The sequence below is a fragment of the Sorex fumeus genome, unplaced genomic scaffold (genome assembly GCF_029834395.1).
Source record: "Sorex fumeus unplaced genomic scaffold, SorFum_2.1 ptg000003l, whole genome shotgun sequence".
NCBI classification, from domain to species: domain Eukaryota; kingdom Metazoa; phylum Chordata; class Mammalia; order Eulipotyphla; family Soricidae; genus Sorex; species Sorex fumeus.
In genome coordinates this window covers 9,672,030-9,695,705 of record NW_026606060.1, presented here as the reverse complement: position 1 = coordinate 9,695,705, position 23,676 = coordinate 9,672,030, and the positions used below count along the sequence as shown (strand labels likewise).

At 36.9% G+C, this 23,676-nt stretch overlaps 1 protein-coding gene across 2 annotated transcripts in view; it reads left to right on the top strand.

Moving 5' to 3' along the window:
* LRRTM4 (leucine rich repeat transmembrane neuronal 4) overlaps positions 1 to 23,676 on the top strand; it is an 844,832-nt gene that overhangs the window by 530,365 nt on the left and 290,791 nt on the right. The gene's annotated exons all lie outside the window — the stretch shown is intronic.

Below are 23,676 nucleotides of genomic sequence, written 5' to 3'. Positions count from 1 at the left end.
TTTAAAAAGTTTTAAATGCCAGGAATCATGTTTGTATGACATGTTGTTTTGTATCAGGCTGGAGTGATAGCAGAGAGAGTAGAGCCTTTGCCTTGCATGTGGCTGACCCAGGTTCTATTCCTTCATCCCTCTCAGAGAGCCTAGCAAACTACTGAGAGTATCCCGCCCGCACGGCAGAGCCTGGCAAGCTCCACGTGACATATTCGATATGCGAAAAACAGTAACAGCAAGTCTCACAATGGAGAAGTTACTGGTGCCCGCTGGAGCAAATCAATGAACAACAGGAAGACAGTGCAGTGCTACAGTTGTTTTGTACCACTTCTTCATTTATATTTATGACTGCCAGTCTGAGTTTTTCCCCATCTGTTTTTTTTTTCTTTTTGGATCACACCCAGCAATGCACAGGGGTTACTCCTGACTTTCAAACTCAGGAATTACTCCTGGCAGTGCTTGGGACATCGTATGAGATGCTGGAAATCGAACCCGGGTTGGCCATGTGTAAGGCAAACATCCTATCTGCTGTGTTATCACTTCAGCACACATCGGGTAGGGCATTTGCCTCGCATGCTGCCAACCAGGGTTCGATTCCTCCATCCCTCTTGGGGAGCCCGGCAAGCTACTGAGAGTATCCCACCCACATGGCGGAGCCTGGCAAAGCTCCCTGGGATTTATTCGATATGCCAAAAACAGCAACAAGTTTTACAATGGAGACATTACTGATACCCGCTCAAGCAATCGATGAACAATGGGAGGACAGTGCTACAGTGCTTAAAAAGTTTATTGAGTTGTGTAAATGCTGGTTTACAAAACTATGTATTTTGTAAGGCTGCAGTTTCAGACCTCTTTAACACACATGCTACCACATTAAACATATCAGCCACTCTCTTAACCCTAGAACAATTATTGCTTTGCCACAATCAGCTTCATCCTCTGGTTCCCCTTTTTCCTTTCCATTTTGGAAATCTCAGTTCTTTTTTTCAGTGAAATGAAAACTTTGTCACTTTTCACTGTTCACTTTCTTTTTTTCTTTATATTGCATAGGTGAGTGAGAACATATAGCACTTGACTTTCTTCTTCTGATTTATTTTCCCTAAAGTGACTCCTACAGTTCTATCTATATTGTTGCAAAGTGTAAGCTTCCATTTTATTGTGAGACTTAATAGCATTTTATTGTATAAAAAAAATTACCACATTTCCCTAACCTCTTATCTGTTGTTAGGCTTCTGGATTGTTTTATACATTCGCTATTTTAAATAACATTGTTAATGGATATAGGTATGTATATATAATTTTGAATTTGTGTTTTTGCATCTTTTATCTTTTGGAGCTGTCTTTTTTAAATTTTTATTAGTGAGACATCATGAGGTACAGTTGTAGACTTACAAATTTTTGTGCTTGGGTTGCAATTATACAATGATCAAATACCCATCCCTCCACCAAGAGAGCTCAGAGAAGGGAGCACCAAATAAAGGGTGTTGGGAGGATCCTCCCAGGGTGGGAGAAGCATGCCGAAAGTAGACTATAGACCAAACATGATTGTCACCCATTGCCTCTTTTGTTTATGTATTCTTAAGGTGGATACCTAAAAGCAGAATTGAAGGATCATATGAAGCATGTCAATGGAATTTACAAAAATCAACAAGAAAACAAACAATATCATTAAGAAATTGAATGAAGACTTTAATGGGCTAAAATTTTACCATGTAGATAAATGGTCAAGAGTTACATGAGGAAAAAAAGTGTGTAATGAATAAATAATTTCACCTAATATCAGTTAAATAAAAACAAACAAAAACAAAATAAAAGATTTGGCCTCAGATATGTGAGACTAGTCTATAAGGAAAAACCAAATATATATAGATATTGGTATACTGACTGATATATATATATATATATATATATATATATAATATAAATAGGAGTCTGAGCCATAGTGGGGCAGGTAGAGTGTTTGCCTTCCATGCTGCTGACCATGTAACCAGGGTTCAATCCCCAGTATTTCATATGTTCCCTCACACCTACTAGGAATAACTTCTGAGTGTAGAGTCAGGAGTAACCCCAAAGCACTGCCAGGTATGGCCTAATACCCCCACCCGACACACAAATAAACAACAAAAATAGAAATGGATTCGGGGGCAAGGAGTTGAAAAGGAATTATCATTCACTTGGTGGGAATATTAATCAGTCTTGGTTCAATGAAAAACAGTATGGTGCTTTTAAAAAACTACTACAGATAGGTTATGTTTATATTTAAAAGCATCGGGCAATCATAGATTTTTATTGTTTCTAAAGTTCTCAATTATTTTAATATGCATACAATTTTCTTGGGAATTTAAACACAATTCTTAAATGAAGTGTTATAGGTTTTTCATGGTTAGTAAGCTAATAAATACATATTTTGTGACATAAAGGCAAATAAAATCTAGACAAAAAGAAAATTTAATTATAAATATTATAATTTATAAATAAATGGTAATTAAAAGGTAAAAGGTAAAGGTAAAGGCCCTCCTGTTGATCATTGATTTGCTCGAGCGGGCCCAGTAATGTCTCCATTGGAGACTTTGTTGTTACTGTGTTTGGCATATCGAATACGTCACGGGTAGCTTGCCAGGCTCTGCCCTGCGGGCGAGATACTCTCGGTAGCTTGCCGGGCTCTCTGAGGGACAGAGGAATTGAACTCAGGTTGGCCATGTTGGCTGCGTGCAAGGCAAACGCCCTACCGCTGTGCTATCACTCTAGCCCATCATCATCTTACTAAAGATGACAAGCTTAATTAGTATAAAATATCAGGACATTTGAAAAATACCATAATAGTGACTGAATAGAGACACATACAATTTCTAGCATTAAGCATCTACTTTATCGGGCAATTCTACAGTGCTATTTATTTATTTATTTATTTTTTAAATTCATGTTGCCTGCCTGTCTGCCTACCTGAAACCCCATTCGAGTGGAAAATAGTAAATAAATAATGTATGTGTAGAAGATTATTCATGACTTCTACTCAGATCTCTTTGCTAGCCACATCCACCTTACCCATACCAAATTCCAAAGGATGAATATGCCATTCCGAATGTTATCCCTTCCAAAATCCTACATGCCATTTCCTCAGTAAAGATGTGAACAGCACCCAGCCCAGACAAGACCAGACCTGAACAGATAAAGAATCTGCCATCAGTACTCATCAATAAACTGGCTCTGCTTTTCACAGCTACCTATCTGAATGCAAGGTTCCATCCCGGTGGAAAACCAGCAGGACTGTACTACTGTACAAGAAGGGACACATCCACAATATTGGCATCTGTCACCCAATCTGCCTATTGTCCATCATCTAAAAGCTCTTCACTCAAGTCATCCTGAATAGGATTGCAGAACACTAGATGAATGACAACCATGCAAGCAAGCCAGGTTCCACAAAGGATTCAGCATGAACAAGCATATCCACACGATAACCAAGCTCATTGAGATTTCTCAAGAGTTCAAGATGCCGCTCTGTCTAATGCTCATTGATTTAAAGAAGGGCTTTGATTCTGTTGAGAAGGAAGCAGTCATCGAAGCTCTAGCCAAACAGGGTGTTCAAACTGAATACATCAGGATCCTCTGTGAGCTGTATTACGGATTCACTACCAGGATCTCACTGTTCTACAATGACGTGATCATCGATGTCAAGAGAAGTGTTCGGCAAGATGATACCATTTCACCAAACTCTTCAATATTACCCTCGAGAACGTCATGTGATGACTGGAATGGGAAGGAATGGGAGTGAAGATAGACGATTGGCAACTACACCACCTCCACTTCGCTGATGACATCGTTCTAATAACACCAAACATTAGTCAAGCGGCACAAATACTGGCCGACTTTGACCATGATTGTGGAAAGGTTGGACTACAATTTAATCTCACGAAGACAATGTTTATGAGAAACAGTCTCGTTCCTGACGTTCCATTCGCTCTCAAAGGAACAAATACCTCACCTCTGGCTGCAGGCACATCTCTTCGATTCCACTGTTCTTCCTGCATTAACATATGCCTCAGAGTCTTGGGTGAGAATGCTATTTTGGTCTCCCAAAGAGAAATTGAAAGAGCTATGCTTGGAGTATCACACTTCAGTCAAATGAGAGAAAGAATCCGGAGTTCTGACCTCCAGCAATGGTCAAGAATCAGGGATGCTGTCTTGTTTGCCAAGGCATCGAAAATCAGATGGGCTGGATACGTAATGGGATTTAGAGATGACCACTGGACTAGAGCTGTTACTGACTGGATTCCACAGAATGTCAAAAGCTCGGGTGGCCACCCACCAAAGAGATGGTCAGACTTCTTCGTCAAGACCCTGAATCATCAGTGTGAGGGTCTTTGTGTTCCTAGAACGAGCAGATGCCACTGGGCTACACTAGCACATGACACGGACAAACAGAGATGTTACTGGTGCCTGGTGCCCACTTGAGCAAATCAAGGAGTAACCATTGTCAAGTGATCGAGTGATCAAGTGAAATATATTTGTAGTAGCAGAATTGTAGATGCTATGAAGAATACTAAAATACCAAACAAAATTAACAGAGTAATGCCCCAAAGGGCTAGAGCGATAGCACAGTGGTAGGGCGTTCGGCTTACAAGTGGCCAACATGGCCAACCAGAGTTGGATTCCTCTGCCCCTCTTGGAGAGCCCGGCAAGCTGCCGAGAGTATTCGATATGCCAGACACAGTAACAACAAAGTCTCCAATGGAGACATTACTGGGCCCGCTCGAGCAAATCGACGATCAACGGGAGGGCCTTTACCTTTACCTTTACCTTTAATGCCCTAAAGTTGGTGGAGGCAGCTGATTGATATCAGAAAATTCAGCCAACCTTTCTCATACTCTGAAAATTGAACAGCATTTGAAGTAAGTGAAAGTGTTAGCTACATGACTATTGGAGGGAAAACTTTGACTAGAGAAAATGAAAAATAAATCTTTCTGTATTTGACTAATACTGAGAAGGCCAAGAAAAGCAGACAACATGACAGAGGAAGCTCTTGAGACATAGCTCATGTTGCAGAGGTGGGAAATCTGGCCAATTGCCTGCATAAAGTCCATGATTTCATTTGTAGAATCCTAGTACATGTTGGAATTGACAGGTATGCTACTTGCTAGTTTCCAGCAGGCTGATTACCTGTATTATATGGCTTGCAAATGATGTTGTAAACATCCAAATGGCTGACAGAAAATGGGTTCCCAGCTCTGATTGTAGAAGGGGCATAAAGATTGGATTGAGGTGGGTAATGGCTAGAAATTTTGGAAGAGAAAATACAATATCAATCTTTTAAATTATAAAACAAGACTTATGGTTTAGGTGTTTCACTTTAGGTTCTCTGTTATGAAAAAAATTTTGAGTCTGGAATAAAGTATGATAGGAAGAAGAAAATAGTCAAGCTTTCCATTCTCAGAGAAACCACACTTATTATAGAATAATTACTTGTTCCTGCAGGTTATGTCAGGATGAAAGTCACTTCAATGTTGTAGTGAGAGATATTGTCCATGAACATATATTTGGAAAGTGACTGTGTTATAACTCCATAGCCTAACATAATACCAGTTACCTAAATGGCAGTAAATATTTATAGATGAAATAACTATTGAACCAGTCTAGATTACTGGAGAATGTAGGTAAAAGGACACATAATCTCTCTCTTTTTTTCTTTTTTCTTTTCACAAAATATGCCCTCCAGTCCTTTGAGTCATCTCTCGGGCCCTCTACTTGTGTTTTTTTTTAATTAATTAATTAATTAATTTATTTATTTTTTTTACAGTTTTAGATTTACAATTTTTTGTGCTTGGGTTTCAACCATACAATGATCAGACACCCATCCCTCCACCAGTGCCCGTCCTTCACCACCATGGATAATATCCCTCCCACCCCCATCCCCCCATCCCTCCCTGCCTCTGTGGCAGGGCAATCCCCCTTGTTCTCTCTCTCCGTTTGGGTGTTGTGGTCTGCAAAAGAGGCATTGAGTGGCAAACATGTCCAGTCCAGTCACAGTAAACCATAGTATAGGTAGAAATGAATTATTTTGTACTAATAAAAGAACAAATGTACAAAGAAATTCTATAGGATCAGCAGCAAGTTTGTGGATATATGCATTGAAAATGTTAAATCAATCATCTAACTAAAGGTGTCATGCTGGAGCGATAGCACAGCAGTAGGGCGTTTACCTTGCACGCAGCCAACGTGACCGACCCAGGTTCGATTCCTCCGCCCCTCTCAGAGAGCCTGGCAAGCTACCGAGAGTATCTCGCCCGCACAGTAGAGCCTGGCAAGCTACCCATGATGTATTAAATGTATTCGATATGCCAAACACAGTAACAACAAAGTCTCCAATGGAGACGTTACTGGGCCCACTCGAGCAAATAGATGAACAATGGGAGAACAGTGACAGTGACAGTGAAATAAAAGAAAAGACAGAGAAAAAAAAAGAAAAAAGAAAATAGACAAGCTGGATCTGAATGTAATTTTTCTGATCCAAGGAAATGATGGTTTATACCAAAGCAGTTCTATAGAGTTAAAAAGAAAGCGGTGTCTTGATATATCTAGGAAGTATTTGCTGAGGTATAAAATGTGGGATATAGAAGAATGAGGAGTTGATAACCACGCTATGTCTTGATATTAATGCCAAACTAGCAAGTAAAAGACTAGAGATATTTGCTTATTTGTACAAGAGAAGGGAGATAATATTCTGATAAAGTGGGCAAATTTGCAGATAAAATTTTTGTAGATAGTCACATTGTTCCATATTTTCCATATATATATTTAAAAAGAGTAAGATATCTTAGGAATAAGAAGTTATCTGTTATTATGTTATTTAAAATCATTCATTGGATATCTTTATATTTCTCTATATGTGATTTCATTGATAAATTTTCATAAGATTATGCAGAGGAATATGCTTTTAAAGCATATACAGATAAAACCTTGATGCTTTTCAACATATTTTGGTTCCCTGAGTTATTAGCTACATAAAAATCGAAAATTATATTGGCATGTCGAGAAACACCATACAATAAAGGATAATTGACTGTTCTTCATAATTACTTATAATGCATTTATAAGAGAAATAGGCACCAGAGAAACAGTAAAGTAGCTAAGAAGTTTGCCTTTTGTACACAGCCAAACAGGATTTGATCCTAGGTACCCCACTTTCGCCTCTGAGATCACCAGGAGAAATCCAGGAGCATGGAGCCTGGAACAGGGAGCTTGTCACCACGGCCCCCAAACAAATATAAATAATAAATGAAAGAAGAATGCCATAGTTTTTGTATCAATTGTACCATCGAATTTAAATTTCATGAGTTGTTTAAAGAGAGTAGCGGTATGAAAACCTGCATATTCTAAGCCTTGAGAGAGTACACTTTTTTCTTCTGAACACTGTAATTGTATCCTGGTACAACATTTTTGAAAGATAATTTGGCATAAAAACTTTAAATATTACCAGTAATATTAGAGCCCAAAAATATATTTTGGGACTATTTTACAGGGAAATGAATTTTATTTTTTCTCAATAGGGACACCTGATTTTGTTTTTTATTATATCAATTTTTCAATAGCTAAGATTTTTGTTAATTACTAACGTTTGTTTCCTTTTTAAAAAGATTTTCACTATCAGGGCTGGATAGATAGCTGAACTCACTCCTGTAGAGTTAAACTATACTTTTACAAGTTTTGTACATTTTAATCTCTAATTTTCTTTGATATGTGTGATTTTTGCTTTGAGTTCTGTTTTTTGTCCATTAGCAGCCTGTCCTATCCCTTGAACTTTATTTTACCAGTGCTCTCATTTTTCCAAAGAAGTAAATACTTCTATGAATCTTTCTTGTTATTACAACTCTGAAGACTGATTTCATAATTAATTGTTTATTACATCTGGCTATGCTCACAGCATACTCCTTAATCCATTATTATGAGCTCAGGAGAACTTTTTTGTTGCAAGGAAATGAACCCACATTGACTATATGCAGGGCAAACTCCTTACCCACTGTATTGCCTTTCCTGCCCAATCTATGAATATATATACATACATATATATATATATATATATATATATAATTTATTGAATCACTGTGAGAGCAGTTACAAAGCTTTCAGGTTTAAGTCTTGGTCATACATTGATGAAACACCTATCCATTCACCAGTGCACATTTTCCACCACCAAAAACCCCAGTATACCCCCATCCCACACTCTCCCCATACCTATATGGCAGATGATTTCCACATTACTCTCTACTTTGATTACATTCAATATTTCAACATCAGACCCACCATTATTATTTGGGATTTTACCCCAAAACTCACATCTGACGAAAAGGCAACATTACACAATTTGTTTTCTATTGCTGATTATGAATAACATATGATATCGCACAGCCACAGTAGCGGCCGCGCAATTTTGGAATTCTGAAATCTTAATAATTAAATCTGGAGGGATTTCTGCCAAAAGCCTCTGGGTTCCAAAATTTGTTTCTGAGTCTCTGGGATCATGACTTAAGTAGCTTGTTGAGTATCCAGAGAACCCGTTCATGGGTAGTGACCCAGGGTCTCATTGGGGTAGGGGAGGAAAGGGCTGGCCCCACCTCCATCCTATGAGGCCACGTGTGTCTTGTCACTGCGGGCCCCTACCTGTCTGTCCATTGTCCTTTGGAAAATGGCGGACCCTGAGCTGCCAGGGGGAGCAGGTGGTTGATCGGCACCTTTTCCCACCTGGGGAGGCCCGGGGCCAGTAATCTAATGTGGAGTCCACACGCATTTCTGCCAAAAGCCGCTGGGTTCTGAGATTTGTTTCTGAGTCTCTGGGATCATAGCTAAAGCAGCTTGTTGAGTGACCAGAGACCCCATTGGTGGGTTGCGACTCCATGAATATATTTTTTAAATTTAAATTTTTGGTTATAAAGTTGTTCAGAATAATTTATTACATTCAATACTCCAGCACCAATACCACCACGATTATACCATCCAACCTCCATTATTTCAAATTTTCCCAACCAGAATCCAAGCCTGCCCCAGTAGCAGGTCCTAAATAATTTTTTTGTATTGCTTGTCATTGCTAATATGCTAAATATGATCAAAAATGATTCCTTAGAAGAAAGTATATGAAGATTGTTGTATCTCACCTTGGAGTCCTTAAGTAAGCCCTTGTTTATAATAATAAGAGATAGTTAGCATGTTTTTGTAGGTTGAGCTTTGTATGGTAATATTATTTTAAATGAGATTGGAGAGTGGTTGGCTTCTACTTTTGCATCTCATCCAATGTGCCAATGGGGTGTGCTACTCGTGGTACATCAGTGTTGTAGAGTATGATATATTGTTCCAGATATTCTAAAATTTTAAGTAGAGTGATACAGATGGAGTTAAAATTTTTAACTGGGTTATGACTTTGGGATCCAGAGACATTTCTGCAGCTTGTTGATCTCTTCTGAGGTTTATTTGTGAGTCTCAAATCATGGCTGGTTAATGAGTTTATATGGCGCCAGAGGCAGTTTGTGAGCATGACTGCTAGGCTCCCAGAAGAACTTTGAGATGGAAAAATGCCACCCTCTCCGATTCCATGAGTGCCTGGAGCTTTTGGTCACAGAACCCATATGCCTGAATTATCAACAGATTCATTCATGGATGAGGCTCATCTCGAGCCTGTGGAAATCAGCTATGAGCATGGCAGGGATTGGATTCTGCACGTTTTCAATTGATGGTATTCTGGGCAGGTGGTGGGGCTGACCTTAACCCCTCCTGGTGCCCAGGTTGAAACTTAGCCGAGTGCAGGGTCTGGAGGCATCTCCGCAGCTTGTTAATCTCTTCCAAGAATTATCTGTGAGTCTCTGAATATTTTAATTATCTGTGAATTACTTCTTGTCTTTTAACTATTCCCAGTATCAAATATATTGATTTTTTTGGTATACCTTGTTTTAATCAACGGAACAATGAATTTTGTCCTATCATTGATCATTCCTGCTTGTCCTTAAAACTTATATCTTTCTTATTCTTGTTGATATTAGGGTGGGTTACTAGAAAACGATACCTCAAATTTTTCAATCTTGTGTCATAGAATCTAATTTTAAGCAACAGTTTCTGAAGATTTAGTCATATGGATGACTTCTTTTCATTTCATATTCCATTGGGCATTTCTAGAAGTGTTTTAATGGAGTGCTGGAAGGTTAGAACTTGATCCAAACTCAACATTTTTCCTGGAAATTCTATGATTAATGTTTTAAGTGGTTTTTGACACTTGATAACCATTCATGCATTTGGCTTCAGATGTACTTCTGTATCATTGAATACCAGCCAATTTTCTTAATCTATGTACCTTTCATTTCTCAGTGATTCATACATTACCTTATGGTATGTATTACTCCTTCAAATATTTCTTTGAACTTACGATCTTTTTTTCCTAGCTAAACGCTAAACTCTTTGAAATAACAGTTTTTTTTCATACATACAGAGCCTAGTAGGGTTAGGTAATATAATCATTACTTGTGTATTTTTAATTTAGGTCAAGCTTAATCATAGCTGGTTTACAGGGTAAAGTGAAAAATAATTATCCCAATTTATATATTTTTAGCAATAGCACAGTGGTAGGGCGTTTGTCTTGTGTGCAGCCAGCCCCGAGGAGCCGGATTGAATTCCTCTGCCCCTCTTGGAGAGCCCGGCAAACTACCGAGAGTATCTCGCCCGCATGGCAAAGCCTGGCAAGCTCCCCGTGACGTATTCAATATGCCAAACACAGTAACAAGTCTCACGATGGAGACATTAACAATGGCAGGACCATGACCGTGACCATGACATTATTTTAGTTAATATGCCTAAAATTTTAAGATAGTTCATATGTCTATAAGTTTTTGTTATTTTTCTATAGAGCAGAGTTTAATTAAGTAGCACATAAAAATGTCCCACCATTAATTAGATCCTTATTCTAAGTATTGAGCAATATTGTTGTTCCTCAAATAAAACTTTAGTGAATTCACACAGATACTTTTCAAATGATATGAAAATAAAACTTTTATTATTTTAAAATTTATAACAGGATACACTAAAATCTACATAGTATAACTTGGTCAGACATTTCAAAAGAAAGGCAAATTATGCTGTAATTAAATGGTCTTGATATTTGTAAAATTTATCCTACATGTTTTTTTAAAAAGCAAAAGTCAATACAAATTCAAAAGAGAAAGAGCTTTGGAAAATTAACTTCTGCCATCTTTTACAGAATTCTTAATGATATGGAGTGAACAGTGTACATTCAGACTTGATATATTAATGGTAGCACTTATACGGTGGTTCATTTTGTTGAAATATTAAAATGTCTCCAAGATTGGTAAAGATTTTTTACCTTGGGCTTTCTAAGTGGAGGTTCACCCTCTATGCGCCCAGAACCTGGCTATTGTGATTGGGAGAACTTCACTGCTTCTAAAACCTTTCAGTCTTTGTTTTATGCTTGCACTATAAATTAATTCTGGCATGCTGTGCTCAATCTATTGCATAAGCAATTTTTAAAAGCATTTTATGATTTTTTTGATACTCAATTGAACTTTTTCCAATTTTTATAACCTTAAATACCAAGAGATTAAAACATCTATTTCTCCATTAAAAATTAAAACTTGCACTTAAAAATCACTTTATTTCGTATAAAAAGGTATAAAATTTAAAAAAGAGATGACCTTACATTGCCTTTGTGAGAAAGGGGTTTTCCAGTTAATTTTGCAAACATTTCTTAATATTTTCTATTTCAGATAAATAAGAAATGAGAGATTTAGTGAGTTGTGAAATATTAGAATTTTATTGATCACCATTACATCAATGGTTTCTGTAATATGACAAATATCAGAAGAGTAAGATGGTACATTTGGTCCAGAATTACATTTGATTGGAGAAAATTTAGTTTCTGTTTATATTTTATTGAGCCATATTTATTTTTAAGCTAAAACTTTGCTATAATATTTTATTAAATATTCACTATTTCATTTCATTTTATTGTCAAGGCAAATATTGAAATTTTCTTTTGAATATTTATGTATAATTACAGTTCAATAGTATATTGGTATATTGTGAATTTCCCACAAGTTACTTCAGACAAGAATTTCAAGGTTTTATTTATTTATTTTTTTTGTTTTTTTGGGTCACACTCAGCAATGCTCAGGGGTTACTCCTGGCTTTGAACTCAGGAAAAATTTCAAGTTTTAATGTAAAATATAAAGTTCTAATAGAACATTTGTTCATTCAGAATTTGTATATTCCTATAGCAGTATTCATTTTTCTGGTTTCATAGAATTTGAATATAATTAAAATAATTCCCAATATAATATTAAGATTAGTCAATATTGCTCGAGCGGGCCCAGTAACATCTCCATTGGAGACAGACGCTATCGCTCCAGCACAGCGGTAGGGAGTTCGCCTTACAAGCGGCCAACATGGCCGACCCGAGTTCGATTCCTCCGCCCCTCTCAGAGAGCCCGGCAAGCTACCGAGAGTATTCGATATGCCAAACACAGAAACAACAAAAGTCTCCAATGGAGATGTTACTGGGCCCGCTCGAGCAAATCGACGATCAACAGGAGGGCCTTTACCTTTACCTTTATCTAGTCAATATATCTTTATGTTATTAATTTTGTAATATAATTTAAGATGTGATAGCATTCATTATAAGTCATTATATTTTTTCTTTTCACATAATAAATTTTATTCAAAAACATATTGTACAAACTCTCAAAATTATATTGTTTAAAATCAAATATTTAGTATCTGCAGCATATATATAATTTATTTTTTTCTATACCTTCCAAGTCTCACAGTCATTTTTAATTTCTGAATTTCAGATCCCTTATCTGTAAATTCAGAAAAATATAATATCATTAGGGCTTTAATGTACGTGGGATGGATGAGCCCAGCAATTTACTTCAAATAACCCCTACAATAAATATTGGCCATTATAATTTTTGTTGTAATAAATCAAAAAAATAATTTCTCAGTTTTACTAATTACTATGAGCATCTAATTGGGTAAACTATAGTGTCATCTAACTGCTAGTCAAGGCAGAGAAAATAAAATTTAATTTAGATAGTGTCTATAATATATATTTTAATTATATAGCTATATATTATTTGATCTCCTTGTAGTACTCTATATTGAATTAAGCAAGGTGCATATGTGGTCAGAGTTTAGCAAGACTAGTTAGCAATTGTAACTGCATCAATATTTGTGGGGCGAAAGTGATAAATTGGCTTTAATCTCTGGAATAAAGATCTAACCAACATTTTCTGTTGAGGTTATACAGAAGTGATTGCTGACAAAATGACTCAAAAAATAAATAAGGGAAGAAAGAGTCAGGCATCTTAGTATGCAGTGGAATGTATTATTACTGGTTAACAATTCACAATTTGATGTCATCTTAGAAGCAAAATTCTTCAGTGATGCCATTTCTCTTCTAACTTTTACTCTAATTCCCTCCACCCTTGACCTTTAGTCACTCCCTATATTATTTTCAAATGGAGAGAAGAGAATCTTGTTTTAGAGCACCCAACACTTTCACATTCTGAAAGTTATACTTGTTTAAATATTGATGTAATTTATTTGTGCTATGATTATTGAGAAGAGAAAGGAGCATGGATGTTTAATATTTAACCTAAAAAAGGTCAGAAAGATTGTTCAATGAGCTGAGAGTAAGTTCTGCTTGTAGAAGAACTTGGTTCAATCCCTAGCACACACAGTCCCCTGAACACTGTCAGGAGTGACTCCGTAGCACAGAGCCAGAACTACTATTAAGCATGTCATCCCACCACACCCCCCAATATAGAATCAGAGGATGAGGAGAAGGAGAAGGATATCGGAAGGAAAAGGAACAGAAGGAGTGGGAGAGGAAAAATTGGAAGGGAAGTGTTGGTGGGGCATGGAGAAGAAGGCATAGGAGAATAACCTTAGTACCTCTAAGAATGTTTTTGCAAGAAAGAAATTAATAGCCATATGGTGAAAAGTAGGAACTAGACTTTTCTTACACCCAAAGATATGCAAGTCTTACTCCAAGATTTTTTCCCTATGCTTGTTTGGGTAAAAAAAATCTAGTAATACTCAGGAATTCCTAATAAAATTGTATTATCAGTTATCTATTGTTGCACAATGAGTACTATCACTGTAATAGTCTATAGTTGAAGCTAAATTATGAGCTCTTATAAACATTAATTTGCATATGCTTGCATATGCTAGAATCTAGGAGTTTCCTTTTTCTATAATTCACTTATTTTATCAATCAATTGTACTAAACACAACCTTTGACTTATGTAGTCACAGAAATTTTACTATTTTATTTATTTATTTTTTTGTATGTTCACACCATTCCTTCATAGGACTTATGGCATAATTACAATGCTATTGTAGAGGGATACTGGGATCCATGGTGGTAGGAAATGGACACTGGTGGAGGGATGGTTATTTGATCATTGTATAATTGAAACCCAAGCACAAAAATTTGTAATTCTATAACTGTACTTCATGATGTCTCACTAATAAAAATTTTTAAAAAATTAAAAATAAAAAAATAAAAGTCAGGGCAATAACCTAGCCAAAAAAAAATGCTATTGTAACTTAGGCTTGAGAAAAATTTATAAGTCTGAAGATAACATAGGAAATAATAAATTTTAGTTTTAAGTTTTATTAGTTTGACTATAGATGTAGTATGATAAAGCACTATACAATGTCACAAAAAGTATTCTTTATCTAATATTACTTTTAGAGACTTAATAAATTCAGTAATCAGGTAAATATGCTGTGACATCTTTATAAAAGAGAGTCAAGATTTGAATCTAGTAGCATATTCCTAAATAATTTATATTTTATAATACCCAATTTCATCCATTTGTTAAAGGAACTATGTTCTGAATTCATAACCAAACTAAAACTTTAGTTTTTATATTTCATTTAGGATTTTTTTCATATAGAATTGTAATTGTAAAATGAATAGCAGACCAAGGTCTTCTGAAGTATGATATTTGAGACTAGAGTTGTAAATTCACTATATTTCTATGATAAGGAATTTGATTTCCTTAGAAACTGAGTGATGAGCAAATTAAACTAAAAATTTAGAAATAAAATATTTTGAAAAAATTATACTTGACCACATTCAAATAGCAATCAGTGTTAAAAGTAAGCTAAAATATAGTTTTCCCCTTGAAGTCTTTAATTTGCTTTCAGAAATGAAAAATTATAACTGCCATTTTAATAGTTCCTATGAAAATTTTACTATTCACAGTGTATCAGAAGACTTAAACCTTTAAAGGGGTTTAAATGATTCTTAATAATAATATTGTCCTCTAAGTTGGAAAATCTTCAAAGGTAAGCCTTCAAATTAACTTCTTACTAGCTATTCACAATTCAGAATATAATTTAGAAAGAATAAAGCATTCATGTCTATGTACACAAGCATATAAATATACATCTTATTATGATAAAAAAATCTGATAACTCCAAAAAGTGGTCTAGATGATAAGGAAAGGAAGAGGTTTATTTCTGTTTTCTGTTAAAAAATGTAAGAAATCTGAGTCAATAACCATCATGAGTCAATCCATACACAGCAGTGGAGCACAAAAGCTTATCCAGACACAGGTATGATATGACATCTACGTGGTTTGTTTTTGAGAACGATGTAAATGAGAAAATCCTAGTCATCAACAACTAAAAGAATTCATAGGAAACTTTCAGCTATCAAAGAAAGCTTTACACCCTTTCTGTTCTTTTTTCATCTGCTCTCAGTTAGAAAAAGAGCAAGAAAACAAAAGGAAAAGAAAAGTAATTGAGAGCTCAGAACTCTATGGTGAAGTGAAATGTACTTTTGAACAAGGAAAACAAAAGCATTTTTCTTCAGGGGAGCTATTTTTCATCACATAACAGAAATTAAATGTTTGGAATAAAAACTTAATTTCAAACCTATCAAAATGCAAAATAGTTCTTTCAACAACTTCTTATACTAAATAATTTTATGTCATATCTATAAATAAAAAGTGAAGTTCATATCGATTTAAGTATGCATAAAGATGAGCCAAATCTTTAAATTTATATTAATTATACAAATTATTTATATATGAACATTTTATAATTATTTTTGTAACTAGTCTGAATTGAACTAGCACACTATCTCTTTTAAATAAAGAAATGATCTTTTTATATTATGCAGACTTGTACAATATGATGAATTCTCATGATCTACAAACTTATAAAAAGTTAAATTAATCAAATGAGATTAAAACTATTCATAGAGATTCCTAAAATTTTCATTTGTAACTACACATTACTTTTTTTCAGACATTTCACTCAGTAGTCCAGATTGTAAAAAGAAAAGTACGAATTATTCACATAGATAATATATTTGACTTAAGTAGCAGATTTCCCTATCTGTAGAGAATTTTTACTTTTTAGATTGTACAAAAGCATGTGATATATGGATTCTCACTTTCATCAAACCAACTTTTTATTCATTTATATGAATCCTAGGAGTTAGAGTTAGTGGAGGTGCTATGTGAGGAAGAAACATTTATGTCTATTACAAAACTAGAAAGGACCCAAATAAATAGAAAAGGGGTTGGACGATATTAATCGGGCTGGTATTCCTTCTACAAAAAAGTGTAGAATGTACATGTTTTTCCAGCACATAATTCACAAGTATGTTTACTCAATCACTGTATCACTGTATCACTATATCACAGTCATCCCATTGTTCATCAATTTTCTTGAGCAGGCACCAGAAACGTCTCCATTGTCCTAGTCCTGAAATTTTATCAAGTGCCACATTGGAGGCTCTTTCAGGCTCAGGAGAATGAGACCCATATTTGTTACTTGGTTTTGGCTTATCGAATATGCCACAGGGAGATTGCCAGACTCTGCCGTGTGGGCAAGATACACTCAGTAGTCTGCCGGGTTCTCCGAGAGCAAGAACTAGACAATAAGAAGTCTAGCTTCTGGGAAGCTGGGTTTTATAGTCTCTGGGCCTTGGCTGTTGATGGGATTATAAGGCACCGGGGGCAGTTGGTGGGTATAATACCTGGCTACTTTAAGATGGGGGATCTGGGTGGAGGAGGCCCAGTCCCAATCCGAGCAGGCTTGGAGATCTTAGCCCCGGGTCCAGCACATCTGGGTTCCTCTGTGGGTTCCTTCATGCGTGAGGCTCATTCAAGCATGGGGAGAGTGGTCTTAGTATGGCTGTGGCTGGTTCCCAGTGATCTTCAGCTGCTGGGGCTCTGCTTGAGGCAGGGAGGAAAGCTCAACCAGTACCTCCTCTTAGAGTCCACTGTGAGGATAGCCAGGCACAGAGGCAGGAGGCTTCATTGTTCTCTTCCAGGAGCTTGTTTTTATAGTCTCTGGGTCTTGGCCATTGATGGGATTACACGGTGCTAAGGGAAGTTGATGAGTTTAGTCAAATGGGATATAATTCTTATTCAACTTTTAGAGTATACCTCTCTCTCTCTCTCTCTCTCTCTCTCTCTGTGTGTGTGTGTGTGTGTGTGTGTGTGTCTGTTAGCGTGAGGACACACCTGGCAGTGCTCAGGGCTTCCTCCTGGATCTACACTCATAAATTGCTTCCAGTGGTGCTCAGGGAATTATATGGGATGTCATTGATCGAACCTAGTTTGTCTGTATGCAAGGGAAATGTCTATATGCTGTTGCTCCAGCCCTGAGATATTATGTGTATTTCTTAGGATGGCAAAATGTCAAAACAAAGAAAAAGCAAGACTAATGTAAAATTCAGTTTTTGTCTTGGATGAGAATTTCTACATCCTCAGCATTCTCATCTATATCCTTATATTCTCAGCATCCTCATCTATATTCTGATATTTTCAGTACAATTCTTTTAGGGATAAACTTAAGAATTAATTTAACCAATACCAAACAAAGGGCCAGGTGCCAACTTCCTAATGTCACTTCTTATCCCTCATGCTTTACAACAAGTGGCATTCAATGTATTTTAGCACTATAGCATTGTCCTCCCGTTGTTCATCGATTTGCTCAAGCGGGCACCAGTAATGTCTGCATTATGAGACTTGTTGTTACTGTGTTTGGCATATCGAAAACACCACGGGTAGCTTTCCAGGCTTCACATGCAGGCGAGATTCTCTCGGTAGCTTGCCAGACTCTCCTAGAGAGGCAGAGAAATCAAACTGGGTCAGCCTGGTTGGCCGCCTGCAAGGCAAATGCCCTACCTGCTGTGCTATCATCCCAGCCAATGTATTTTAGCAGACAATAATTGAGAAGGAATCATGAACTATTTATGTTGTGCTACTATGAAACAAAGAATGTAAAATGTGACCCTAAATAAAGCTAGCCCACAATTTTCTGCTAGCTAAGTCCCCTGATTAAAGAACAAAGAAGTCAATAAAGTATCATTTCAAATCTCCAATTGGCCTTGCTACCTAATCAGATTCTGCAGCCAGAGGCAGCAAATGTTGAACATGGCAATAGGGGAGAATGTGAAGTTTCCGGAAGTAGGAAGTGTAATTCTAAGATGTAATTCCCTATAGAAAGCACTTCAAGGACTCCATTTATCATTTGTGATCGTTCCCTCTATGGGGTAAGTTTATTTGCATTTTCAGAGGCAAAATATTCTGCCTTTTCTCAGTACTGGAGGTCTAGTGTGAGAGGAGATAGGCAGTGTTTGTGGTTTGCAAACATACGAATATATGTAGAAAGTTTTCCAGCTAAGTTACTACATCAGCATGGCTGCATTACTTCGTAGGCCTTATGGTTTCAGAAAGAAAATTTGAATTCTTAATTACCTGAACACTTAAATAATTTGTTTCCATTGATTGATTAGAACACTTTTTCTTTCCCCTCCTTCCTCATTCTTCCCTCTGCTCGAGCGGGCCCAGTAACGTCTCCATTGGAGACTTTGTTTTACTGTGTTTGGCATATCAAATACTCTCAGTAGCTTGCCGGGCTCTCCGAGAGGGGCGGAGGAATCAAACTCGGGTTGGCCATGTTGGCTGCGTGCAAGGCAAACGCCCTACCTGCTGTGCTATCGCTCCAGCCCTATTCTTCCCTTATCATCAACAAAACTAGATTATCATGGATAGTTCAGCAGCTGATATTTTGGTTTCTTTGACATTACATTTTTCAGATGTAATGTTTGTAAAGGATGGAGTAATAGCACAGTGGGTAGGGCATTTGCTTTGCATGAGGCCTACCCAAGTTCGATTCCTTTGTCCCTCTAGGAGAGCCTGGCAAGCTACCAAGAGTATCCTGCCCGCAAGCTCCCTTTGGTGTATTTGATATGCCAAAAATAGTAACAACAAATCTCACAATGGAGACGTTACTGGTGCATGCTCAGAGCAAATTGATGAACAATGAGTGGACAGTGCTACGGTGCTACAGTGCTTGTAAAGGTTTCTGAGGGATTACAAACTTTTAGCACGTATCTGTCTATCTATCTATCTATCTATCTATCTATCTATCTATCTAATCTATCTCTCTGTCAATCTATCTACATATATATATATATATATATATAGGTCTTTTGTACTTTTGCTAAACTTATGAGAATTTTGTGGTCTTATTTATTTATTTATACATATTTCAAAGTATATTCTGTATCTGAGTTGTTCCTAAGAAGCAAAATTTCCTCCCTGGACAGTCAGGATCCCATCCAGTAAAATAGATACGGTGGGGAAACCAATAGCATTAGATACAGAAATTATTTAGTTTACCTGATTGAGAGGGCTGGTGAGGCAAGTGTGAAATCTGTAGTGTAGATTGTCAGGGATTCTGGGCACCAGGAAAGTTGCTGAGTACAGATGGAAACTTCAGCTCCGTTTTTCAAAACTCTCAACAGATTAAATGAGACCCCTCTCATTACCCAGGATACGATCTCTAAATATTAACAGATTATAGACCCTGCAAAGATCAATGCAGCATGTGTATTAGTACATGGTGAATGATCAGCAACAGCACTGGCACGCCATTCAAAGAACATCATTGTTCCTAAATAACAAAGTTTGTCAAAAGAAATGAAAAGACTGTTTAATTGGGCAGCATATAGTCATCATTGCATTGTTATTAATAGTAATATTTATCAAAAGTTTTGTGAACTGAAAAATTGTTTCTCTGTGTTAGAAAGAAAACACATTAACAATCATCAGGCTATCTAACAATGGAAATCTTATTAGATGAAAGAGGGACAGAAAGGATTTGTTTCAGTGCAAAATTGTGCCGCTTGTGTTCTGTGAATTTTTTTCTATGACCAGTAAGCAGGTATTTACTTTGTAATAAATTAAGCGATAGCACAGCAGTAGGGCGTTTGCCTTGCACGCAGCCAACATGGCCGACCCGAGTTCGATTCCTCTGCCCCTCTCGGAGAGCCCGGCAAGCTACCGAGAGTATCTCGCCCGCACGGCAGAGCCTGGCAAGCTACCCGTGACATATTCGACATGCCAGACACAATAACAACAAAGTCTCCAATGGAGACGTTACTGGGCCCACTCGAGCAAATCTATGATCAACGGGAGTGTTTATTTATTTATTTATTTTATTTATTAATATTTAATATATAAGGAGAACATATACTCACATTGTACTGCATTTTAAGTATACTTATACTCACATGTGATCAGTTTTTTGATCATCTATTTTCACTTGTTCCTCTTTTGAGCTTCTAAATTTGACCTTTTCAATCTAATTGACTCCAGACACCAATTTCTTTCCATTTTCTATAACAAGTTTGATGAATCCAAAGTCTCTGAGGATAAATTGTAAAAGAAAAAAACTGTTTATGAGCTGTAGAGATAGTGCAGTGACAAGGGTACTTACCGTACAGACAGTCAACTTGGATTGATTGCACCAGTAAGGAGTGATTACTACTGAACACAGAGCCAGGAATATATCCTGAGCACCACTAAGTGTTACAACTCCCCCTACAAAAATATTCATGTTCTTATTGACAATCAAGTATATTCGATTTTATTCACTATATGTACAGCAAATTGCTGGGAATTCATTCATGTTGACTAACACAAAGAGAACAGAAACCAAACATTAAGCTGATTGCCCTTAACTAACCATTCTTACTTTCAAGCATCCTTCAAACTGCAAGCCAAGACACTGCAGAGTCATTGAAAAGCAAAGGTACAAAGTCGAAGGAAAACAAAGTGTTGATACTGTTAGTTGAACTGAGATTGCGATAGTGGATGTGGGTACAGGGTAGACTGAAAGGGCTAAGAGACCCAAGGAACTGTTATGAAAAATTACTGCTGCAGAGGTAGAGGATGAAGTGACATTGCACTCCTAATGTTATCTTAAATAAATAAATAAATAAATACGGTGATCTTAGTTTTAGCATAGGACATAGGGTTCTGAAAATGTGAAATAACCTTCCCAGTAAAAATCCAAATAACCTTGCCATCTTAAAACAACTAAAAGCAAAATTTACTACCTGGACAGCCAGGATCTCATCCAGTAAAATAGACCTGGAGGAAAACTAGTAGTATGAGATATGGAAATGATTTGGTTTACACAATTGTTAGGGCTGGAGAGGCAAGTGTGAAACCTGTAGTGTAGATTATCAGAGATTTTGGGCAAAAGCAAAGTTTCTGACTACAGATGGAAACCAGCTCTGTTTTTCAAACTTCTCAGCTGATTAAATGAGACCCCCTCTGCTTACCCAGTATCTGATCTCTGAATATTAACAGATGATAGACCCTACAAATATCAATGTAGAATGTATATTAGTGTGTGGTGACCTCTATACCTAACATTATATCATTGGGGTAAAGATATATTTCAAAATTCAGATTTCTTCCCTGGGTTGCTTTACCCATTACAAGCGGTTTTTTTTTGTGTTTTTTTTTCTCTTCTCTTTTCTTCTAATCCAAGAGACTGTGCCAATTTATGGGAATATCCTTAACTTCATTAGCTTTGATGTCATAAACTCTCTGTTGTCTCCACTGATGAGAAGGCAGAGACTTTTGCCATTTGTTTTATGTTCTCTCAGTCAGGGCAGTTGTTTTGGAAGGTGCAGTCTACTTCACAGAAGATATGGATACTCTTACTTCCATTTCTAATAGTGTTTCAGATCTCCCACGTGCCTACCATTTAACTTGCAACGTGCCCCGCCACTTTCACTATAAGTTTAATAAGTTTACTTTTTCTTGCTTGTGGTCTACTACCAGACAAGCTTTTTTTAAATTTTTTTATTTTTGCTTTTTGCTTTTTTGGTCACACCTGGCGATGCACAGGCATTACTCCTGGCTCATGCACTCAGAAATTACTCTTAGTGGTGCTCAGGGGGCCATAAGGGTTGCTGGGAAAATCGAACCCAGGTTGGCCACGTGCAAGGAAAACACCCTACCTGCTGAACTGCTGTACTATCACTCCAGCTCTAGGCAAGCTTTCTTACAGTAAAATCTTTTCTTGACTACCTGAGAACTGAAGGAGAATAGACACTTTCCGCAAGCTCTGCCTTTTTCAAAATATGTCAGCAGACCAAGTGAGCTCCATGAAAGAAACTCATAGAAGCAGAGGAAAAATAAAAACCCTCTCAAATTAAGCCACACACCTTTTCTTGCTCTCTTTGACTAAAATACTCTAAAGAGTTCCACTTCTTTCCCTTGAGAGTTAACCAAAAGTTGGGCAAGAGACATCCTTTGTGTACTACATCTCTCAAAGGGAAAGCAGAGAGAAAGAAAAAGATAAAGAAAGGAAGGTGAAAAGTGGAAATAATGAAAAGATTGCAAAACTCATTATTTTTAATCCTTATTTTATAATCTAATTGTTAGATAAAATGATATGTAGGCTTCTTGAATATTTACTTATTTTTGATAGCGGTCACGGTCACGGTCCTCCCGTTGTTCGTCGATTTGCTCGAGCGGGCCCAGTAATGTCTCCATTGGAGACTTTGTTGTTACTGTGTCTGGCATATCGAATACTCTCGGTAGCTTGCCGGGCTCTCCGAGAGGGGCGGAGGAATCGAACTCGCGTCGGCCATGGTGGCTGTGTGCAAGGCAAATGCCCTACCCACTGTGCTATTGCTCCAGCACATGCCTTAAAATTAAGTCACTTATTTTTTTCTGTAACCAGTACTACATAGATAAGCTATTAATACTATTTTGACCAGTAATTGTCAAAAGGTACCATATATACAGGAGTTGAATTGATTATCACCGTCACTGTCCTCCTGTTGTTCATCTATTTGCTCGAGCGGGCCCATCTTGACTGTGTAAGATATTTTCTCATTTTTTTTAGATTTCTGAAAAGTAGTCTTAGTGGTTGCAAAAATGTTACGTAATAAAATGATGTTAGGTTACTTAATTCATATTTTTGAGTCTCGCTTCTTCAGCTAGAAATTCACTCTGGTTGTGTGTGGCTTAATTTGAGAGGGTTCTTATTTTTCCCCTGCTTTTATGAGTTTCTTTCATGGAGCTCACTCAGAAAGGATATTTCTATTTCTAAGACTATGATACTTTTACTTTAAAAAATACAGTAGAACTTTGGCTTCAAGTGCAATTAGCACTCATCAATCCTGCCTGTGGCTCTGTAGGTGATTGTTTATGTTCTTCAAGATTTCTGCAGTAAAATGATTTTGTGTCAGTGTACAGCTATGGGTTTAAAGAAAAGAAAAGAAAAAGAGGAAGGGATAACTGTAACAACAGAAACTACAGGCATTAATTTCTCAGTGTAAAAGAGACATAT